Below are 8,394 nucleotides of genomic sequence, written 5' to 3' on the forward strand. Positions count from 1 at the left end.
AATTGTGACAAAATTTTCTATAGAAATAAAATTTTAACAAAATTTTCTATGGAAATAAAATTTCGACAAAATTTTCTATAGGAATACAATTTTGACAACATTTTCTATAGAAATAAAATTTTAAGAAAAATTTCTATAGAAATAAAATTTGAGAAACTTTTCTGTAGAAATTGAAATAAAACTTTGAAAATATTTTCTATAGAAATAATATTTTGACAAAATTTTCTAAAGTTTACAAATTTTCCAAAAGATAAAAATTTTGTCAAAATTTTCTATAGAACTAAAATTTTCAGAAATAAGTTTTTGCTAAATAATATTTTTTGGTTGTTTTTGGTAATATTTTCTCCAAATATTGGTAGATAATTTTTGTCTAAAGTGTTCGTGTGGAAGCGTAATAAAGAATCCCATGCATTTTCCGACCAAAACATTCGTGAAATTCAAGAACATTTTTGACTCTGACTTTTACAAAATCGAGATTTTCTTCCCGCATGAACTGGTTTGTTTTGACAAATTTGTAACAGACCATTAGCAAATAAGGTTGTTAAAGACTTTCTCAAAATATTAAAATATTTTGTTAAAATTAATGTACCATAAATCTGATATCGGCGCAAAACTGTATACACAAAAGGTACTAAATCATTCGCGGGGGTACTACGATACTGACCAGGCTGAAAAAGTATTGAAAAAAGTACTATAGCACTGCATTTTCCATCCCTGGTATAGAGAAAGAAATAGAGATGGAAACCGGGAAGGTTGACGAAAGATATCAACCAGGGATGGAAAATACAATTTTTAAGAAAGTACAAAAAGGGTATTTTTTGAGCGGAAAGGTACTTTTTACAAAAATTTCACTGGAAAATTATTGTCAAGAGACTAAATTTTAAAGAAAATAAAATTTTGACAAAATTTTCTATATAAATAAAATTTTGCAAAAATTTTCTATAGAAATAAAATTTTGCAAACAAATTCTGTAGAAAAAAAATTTTGCAAAATTTTTTCTATAGAAATAAAATTTTGCAAAAATTTCCTATAGAAATAAAATTTTTACAAAATTTTCAATTGAAATAAAATTTTGACAACATTTTCTACCGAAATAAAAAATCGATAATATAGAATCGCATTCTTTTTTCGACTAAAACATTCTTGAAGATCAATAAAATCCTGTTTTTGACTATGTCTTTTACAAAATCGAGATTTTCTTTCCACATGAACATGTCTGTTTTGCCATATTTGTAAAAGACTATTAGCAAATAAGGTTGATAAAGACTTTCTCAAAATATTAAAATATTTTGTCAAAGATATTGTACCATAAATCTGATATCGACTCAAAAATGTCTACACAAAAGGTACTAAATCATTCGCGGGGGTACTACGGTACTGACCGGGGTGAAAAAGTATTGAAAAAAGTACTATAGTACTGCATTTTCCATCCCTGATATCAACATAACACAGCGAGAGAATCGAAAGAGAGCAATTTCTGTGAAACTACTTGTATGTTGTTTCGGAAAACTGTTTCTTTTGTTCTGGCTATGCGCTTAATAAGGCTTCACTAAAAATTTGATATACTGAAGTCTAAATATTATTTTATTTAAATATTGAAATGAGCATTCGGAGTAAAGAGAATAGACGTGAAATTTTTATTTTTACAATAAAAAAATATGTTATCCAAAAGCTCAGTCCATTTCGTTTATATTAAGAACTGTTTTCTTCTGACCGTTTCGAAGTTTCATTGTAAAAATTGAATATAGTAATACGTATTGTCGAACAACTTTTCGGAATTTTTGGAATATATTTATAAATAAATGTAAAAAAAATTTGGTGTTCGGTCGGAGCAGGGATTGAATCGACGACCCTTTGCATGCCAGGCGGACATGCTAACCATTGCTCTACTTGCCCAACAAATGTATGTTTCTGTTAAATAATGTTTTGTTTGCATCGGTTCGTGGGCGCCGCAAACTATGCTATATAAATATAACTTACAACAATCAAAGCTACGTAACCTCGGTTCGATTCTCCGTCCAGGCGAAGGGTAAAATTTAACAAATTTATAAAATTGAATAATTCAATATTGTTTGTATTACAGAAAAAGGTGCTACGAACTAAAAAAAGTGTGAGGGAATATGCAATTAGGCAGAAATATTTTTTTAGCACAATCTTCTTTGGGAGAAAATTCTTCCAAGCATATAATATTTTTGGGCTCAAAATGCTTCCAAACATATAATATGTTCACATAAAACAAACATAATAATGTTTCGACAATATCCAAGAATATATGTGCTTCCTGCAAAATATGTTTGGAACATATGTTAGAGAAGCGTTTTTTAGGGTGTTTAGACCAGACTGTGGACCCATAAAGTGCAAACTTAGAGGAAAACACCTAGGCATTCACACAAAGAAGCAACAAGTGAGGAAAGTCTAAAATCGGGCGGGGCCGACTATATTGTACCCTGAACCACTTTGTAGATCCACACTGTTAGAAGAATATGTTTTTCATATGTTCCGATATAAACAAAATGTGTTTCGGGCACAATTTTTAAACACAATTTATTTAAGTGCAAACATGTAATGTTCCTAAACTAACACTAAATGTTTGGGACACATATGTTAATATGTTAGAATATATTATGTTTGGGGCATGAATGTTTCGTAAAAATAATATGTGTGAATGTAAACATATATAAATTTACAAATTTCGAGTAAACATATATATGTTTTGATATATTATTCAGAGACCGACAGAGAGAGAGAGAGAGTATAGAGAAAGAAATAGAGATGGAAATCGGGAGGCAGTGCTGCCGCTTCAATCGAAGTATTTTGCTTCATTTTCACAAAATTTACTTCGTCACTCCTTCTTCCAAAAATCTGCTTCACTTGTTGTTCTGCTTCAAATTTTTAAATTTTCCCCATATTACCTAATTGTTTGTCCTATTCCTTTAATTACGATGAACATAGCGGTTTTAATCATTGAATTATTAACCGATGTGGACCAATTTTTGCATAGTTGTTAGAGACCATATACTTACACCATATACCAAATTTCAGCTGGATCGGATGAAATTTACTTCTCTTAGAGTCCCCACAAGCCAAATTTGGTCAAGAACAACTACTTGTGCCAAGTTTCAAGTTGATAGCTTCTTTCGTTCGGCAGTTAGCGTGATTTCAACAGACGGACGGACGGACGGACATGCTCAGATCGACTCAGAATTTCACCACGACCCAGAATATATATACTTTATGGGGTCTTAGAGCAATATTTCGATGTGTTACAAACGGAATGACAAAGTTAATATACCCCCATCCTATGGTGGATGGTTTAATAAAATGAATTCTATTGTTTTGTTTTCAAAAAGGTATGCTACTTAAATTTTATTCAATCTACTCCACTTTTTTCCAAAATCTACTTCACTCAATTTTTCACTAGCGGCAGCACTGTCGGGAGGGTTGACGAAAGATATCAACATAACACAGCGAGAGAATCAAAAGAGAGCAATTTCTGTGAAACTGCTTGTATGTTGTTTCGAAAACTGTTTTATAATAAGGCCAAAAATTGGATATGCTTAAGTCTAAATATTATTTAATTTGAATACTCATGTAAAGAGAATAGACATTCGGAAGCGGGCATTAAGTTCGAGTTTTGCGGCTAAAACAATCGAAAAAGTTTATTTTCTTGAAAATGAATTATTAATGAAAAGTAAAAGGCAAAACATTTCATTTTAGAACGATAATGCCAACTTAATACCGCCCTTAAGGGTAAAAATGAAATTAAGTACAAAAAACGATAAGTTTTAAATGCACTTCAAATGGTGTTAAATGCTATTAAAAAACTGTTCACGCCTAACTAAATTTATGTGTATATTATAAAATTATTTATGTATGTATCGACTATTTATGTCGTGTATCGACTCCACGTTCTTCTTTTGTTAGAGTTTTTAAATTCCTTCCAAAATTTCAAGCTTTTATACCAAAAACAGTTTTTGTTACAAAATTGTTATTTTTGCAATAAAAAAATAATATTTTATCCAAAAGCTCAGTCCATTTCGTTTATATCAAGCACTGACTGTAAATCTTTGATAACACACATTTCGAAGTTTCATTGTAAAAATTTAATTAAATAATATAAAAATATAAATACAAAAATTAAAAAAATTGGTGTTCGATCGGAGTAGGGATTGAACCCAGGACCCTTTGCATGCAAGGCGGACATGCTAACCACTGCTCCACGTGGCCAACAAATATATGTTTCTTTTGAATAATGTTTTGTTTGCATCGGCTCGTGGGCGCTGCAAACTATGCTATATAAATGTAACTTATAACGATAATTGTCTATTGGTAACTATAACAGCTACGTAGCCCAGTGGTAGTGTGTTGGCTTATAAATTGCACGGTTCCCGGTTCGATTCTCAGTCCAGGCCAAAGGTAAAATTTAAAAAAATTATAAAATTGAATAATTTCTTCAACATTATTTGTATTACAGAAAAAGGTGCCAAGAACTAAACAATTTCGTGGAAGTGAAAATTATGTGAGGGAATGAGCACAATCTTCTTTGGGGAAAATTCTTCCAAGCATATCATATTTTTGGGCTCAAAATGCTTCCAAACATATAATATTAATGTTTCGGCAGTATCCAATAATATATGTGCTTCCTGCAAAATATGTTTGGAACATATGTTAGAGAAGTGATTTTTTCTGCACATTTTCGATACACAAATCAAATCCGTAAAATGTGTTGGTTGTTATATATAAAGGTTTTTGTTCCTACACACACAAAATTATCACCAAAATTTTTTCAATTAAACACTTAATTGAATTTGGAAACGGATTCAATTAATATGTTAATTGATTCAATTAATTATTTAATCAAATCCGAATAAAATCCAATTAAAAAAATGATTGATATTTGTTACGTTTCCAATTAAAATATTAATTGATTCAATCAATTTGTTAATTAATTCGGAAATAATTTTCAATTACAAACGTGATTGAATTTTTTTCCGTTTCCAATTACATATGTGATTGATCCAATTTGTGATTGAAATTTTTAATTTTTTCTAATTTTTCTAATTTTTAGCAATGGAAAGAGCGAAAAGAGAACAAGAGAATGGGTATTTATTCAACAATGTATGATGGAGAGATCAGTCTGTGGAAGTAACTCGTAACGAACGGTTGGGTTTTTGTTTTTCGCGTAAATTGAAAAACATGATTGGCGACACTCTGTCTGCTGCTTTCAAAATGTGTGCATAAATATTTTGAACGCAACAACAAATCATAGCAAAGGGTTGAAATAAATAAAGTGTGCAACAACAAACGGACACGTGGTAAAGGTTTGAAAAAAATATATGACAGAACGCATTTGAAATTACCTGTGTTTGTGTTTTGTGGTATTGTAAAAATGGAAAACAATCTACGTTTATTGAAGGTAAAAAATTGTGAAATGTGAATACCGTTTTCCATTGAAGCCTGTTTACATTAAACGGACTAAAATAATATATTTTTTATTCATTTCTTTTAGTGACCAATTTTATTTCGTGAAATTGACCAATCAATCCCATCAACTCCATCATTTTATCAAATATATAATAATATGTTTTCAATAAAAAAGTGGGTACCGTATTGATCTTTTAAAATTATAAATTTTTTTCACTCCTAGTTTTCTTAAAACCAAGAGCGGTATGGGTTTGTTGGAAGATTCACCTTGAAGTTGCGAAGTAGCGTTGGCATTAAATTGCATTTTTGTTTTACCTGTCTTTTTCAGTTTGAACCCAAGTAGAGAGCAGTATATCTGGTATATAAACTAATGAGCTGAATTATGTAATGGTAAAAAAGTTCTTTCTTTTGGATTTAAAAATATGAAAAATATCCGATAATAATAAAAATATGTATTTTCCATTTATATTTTTTCTATTTCCAGAATTTGCAAAGTATCATCAATATAATACCAAATATTACATTGCTTTCCAATTATTTTTGTCTTTGATTGGTTCAAATTTTAATAGACGATTTTAATGTGTGGAAATTTTGGAAAGGAATTGTTACTAAAATTAAATTACCGAGCTCCTTAATACACCTTTTTATGCTAAAAGACTACAACTGCAAAAGAAGATTATAAATCTGCAACCTGGAACTAAGAATTGAACTTGATATTCTATGCAGGTAATGTTTAACTAAATTAACTTTTAGTTGTACAAAATTAAGTTCTAATTATTCTGTATACTTTCAAAAAAATTAATTTAGCTTACAGGCTGCTGAATTATTGGAAATCTAGGCGCATCTACATATTAGAAGGAACATGCTAACATGGTTATTATTATAAGGAAGATAATGATTTATATAATTTATTTTTTCACCCTATAGTTGTTATTGATAGTAGTTGTATTTGTAAGTTATGTTAGAACAAAACACAAATGACAAGAACCAAATTTATTTGTCTATTGCATAATTCAAATAATAATAAAATATTAAATATGTTTTATAAGAAACACATATTTTCTTTTATTTCAAAAGAAAAAAACTAAATACGATTTTGGGTTCGCAATATATAATTTTTTTGATCGAAATTTATAGCCAATTTCAATTAATTATTTAATTGAATGAATCAAATAGTTGATTGATTTTTGTCGCGAAATTAATTAAAATTTTAATTGATTCAATTAAAACTGTGATTGAATTTTATGTTAAAAATCAATCACGTTTTTAATTGATTCAATCACACAATTAATTGATTCCGTGACAAAAGTCAATTAAATTTTTAATTAAAAATCGTGTTGGTTTTCAATCAAAATGGGTGATTGATACTATCATTTTCGTGATTGAAGACATTTCAATTAAAAAAATGATTGAATCCGCGATTTTCGTGATTGAAATCAAAAAATTTTTTTTTGTGTGTATATACGTATATTTAAATCTGACCCCATTTGGACAACATTTGTTAGACTTCTGCAAAATCTAAAGACGTAAAATTTAAATCGACTAATGCCCTGGGGTGGAACATAATGTTATTAAAAACAAGTAAGAAAGTCTAAAGTCGGTCGGGCCGACTATATTATACCCTTCACCACTATGTATACCAAAATTATTGATACCATTTTAACACCTTCAAATTGGTTGGGAGCTATGTAAAGGTATATTCCCATATACAAATATTTAAATATGAAGCGGTTGTACAATTTTTTACAAAATATCTATACTCAAAAATTAAATTGGTTAATGACCGGGACGGACCACAATGTTAGTAAAAAATATTGGAAATATTTAAATTGCATGAAATTTCTCAAGCCTGCATTTATGATTTATCGTTTGATACATATTAATTAGAGTATAGGTAAACTTGAATCATGTTTGCGAGTTTTAGATTTAGCAGTGATGACTTTACATGGAAAATGTGGGAATTTTGGTCATATGTGCTAAAATCGGAAGAACATATATATGGGAACTTTGTCTAATTCTGAGCCGATCTAGATAAACTTTGACACACATTTGCTAAAATTTTAATTGCACTCTCAGTGCAAAACTTCAAAATTTTCGAAATGAAACTTTGGCCACCGTGGTCATATGAATCTAAATCGAGCGGAAGATATATATGGGAGTTATATCTAAATCTGAACCGATTTTGACCAAATTTGGCATAGCTAGCAAGAATGTTAGTCCTACTTTCTGTGCAAAACTTCAAGTAAATCGGAATGAAATTTTGACCTATGGGGCCATATAAGAGGGTATCGGACGAAAGATATATATGGCAGCTATATTTAAATCTGAACCGATTCCAACTAAATTTGGCATAGTAAAAACGTTAATTCCATTCCTTGTGCACAATTTTAAGTAAATAGGAGTGAAATTTTGACCTACGGTGGTCATAACATATGATCGGACTACAGATATATATGGGAGCTATATCTAAATCTGAATCGATTTCAAACAAATTCATTATGCATATTTATAATGTTAGTTCTACTCGCTGTGCAAAATTTTACATAGCTCGGGGTAAAACGTTGTCCTCTGGGGCCATATGAATGTAAATCGGGCGATAGCTATATATGAGAGCTATATCTGAATCTGAACCGATTTGACTGATATTCTTTAAAATTTACGAGACTCACAAAACACTTGATTATACGATATTAGAAGCAGATTGGTTGATAAATACGTCTTTTATTACCACATCGATTATAAATATATATGGCAGCTATAACTAAATCTGAACCGATTTTTTTCCAAAAGCAATAGGGTTCGTCTTTGAGCCGAAAAAAGACCTTGTTCCAAATTTGTGGGTGATCGGACATAAGACCTATACTTTGCACAAAAAATACATTAACAGACAGACGGACACACAGGCAGACAGACGGACGTCGCTAAATCGACTCAGAATTTAATTCTAAGACGATCGGTAAAAGAAAAATG

At 30.0% G+C, this 8,394-nt stretch overlaps 1 long non-coding RNA gene across 2 annotated transcripts; it reads left to right on the plus strand.

Annotated features, from left to right (window-relative positions):
- Positions 1 to 5,035: 5,035 nt before the first annotated feature.
- On the plus strand, positions 5,036 to 6,476 carry LOC142227673 (uncharacterized). 2 transcript variants are annotated; one of them, XR_012719965.1, is made up of 4 exons: positions 5,036 to 5,416; positions 5,510 to 5,814; positions 5,909 to 6,150; positions 6,232 to 6,476. It is a non-coding gene; the product is annotated as an uncharacterized LOC142227673 (long non-coding RNA). The 2 variants fall into 2 exon arrangements; XR_012719964.1 differs by having other exon boundaries at positions 5,036 to 5,814.
- Positions 6,477 to 8,394: the final 1,918 nt, after the last annotated feature.

Source organism: Haematobia irritans, chromosome 2 (assembly GCF_050003625.1).
Source record: "Haematobia irritans isolate KBUSLIRL chromosome 2, ASM5000362v1, whole genome shotgun sequence".
Classification (NCBI taxonomy): Eukaryota; Metazoa; Arthropoda; class Insecta; order Diptera; family Muscidae; genus Haematobia; species Haematobia irritans.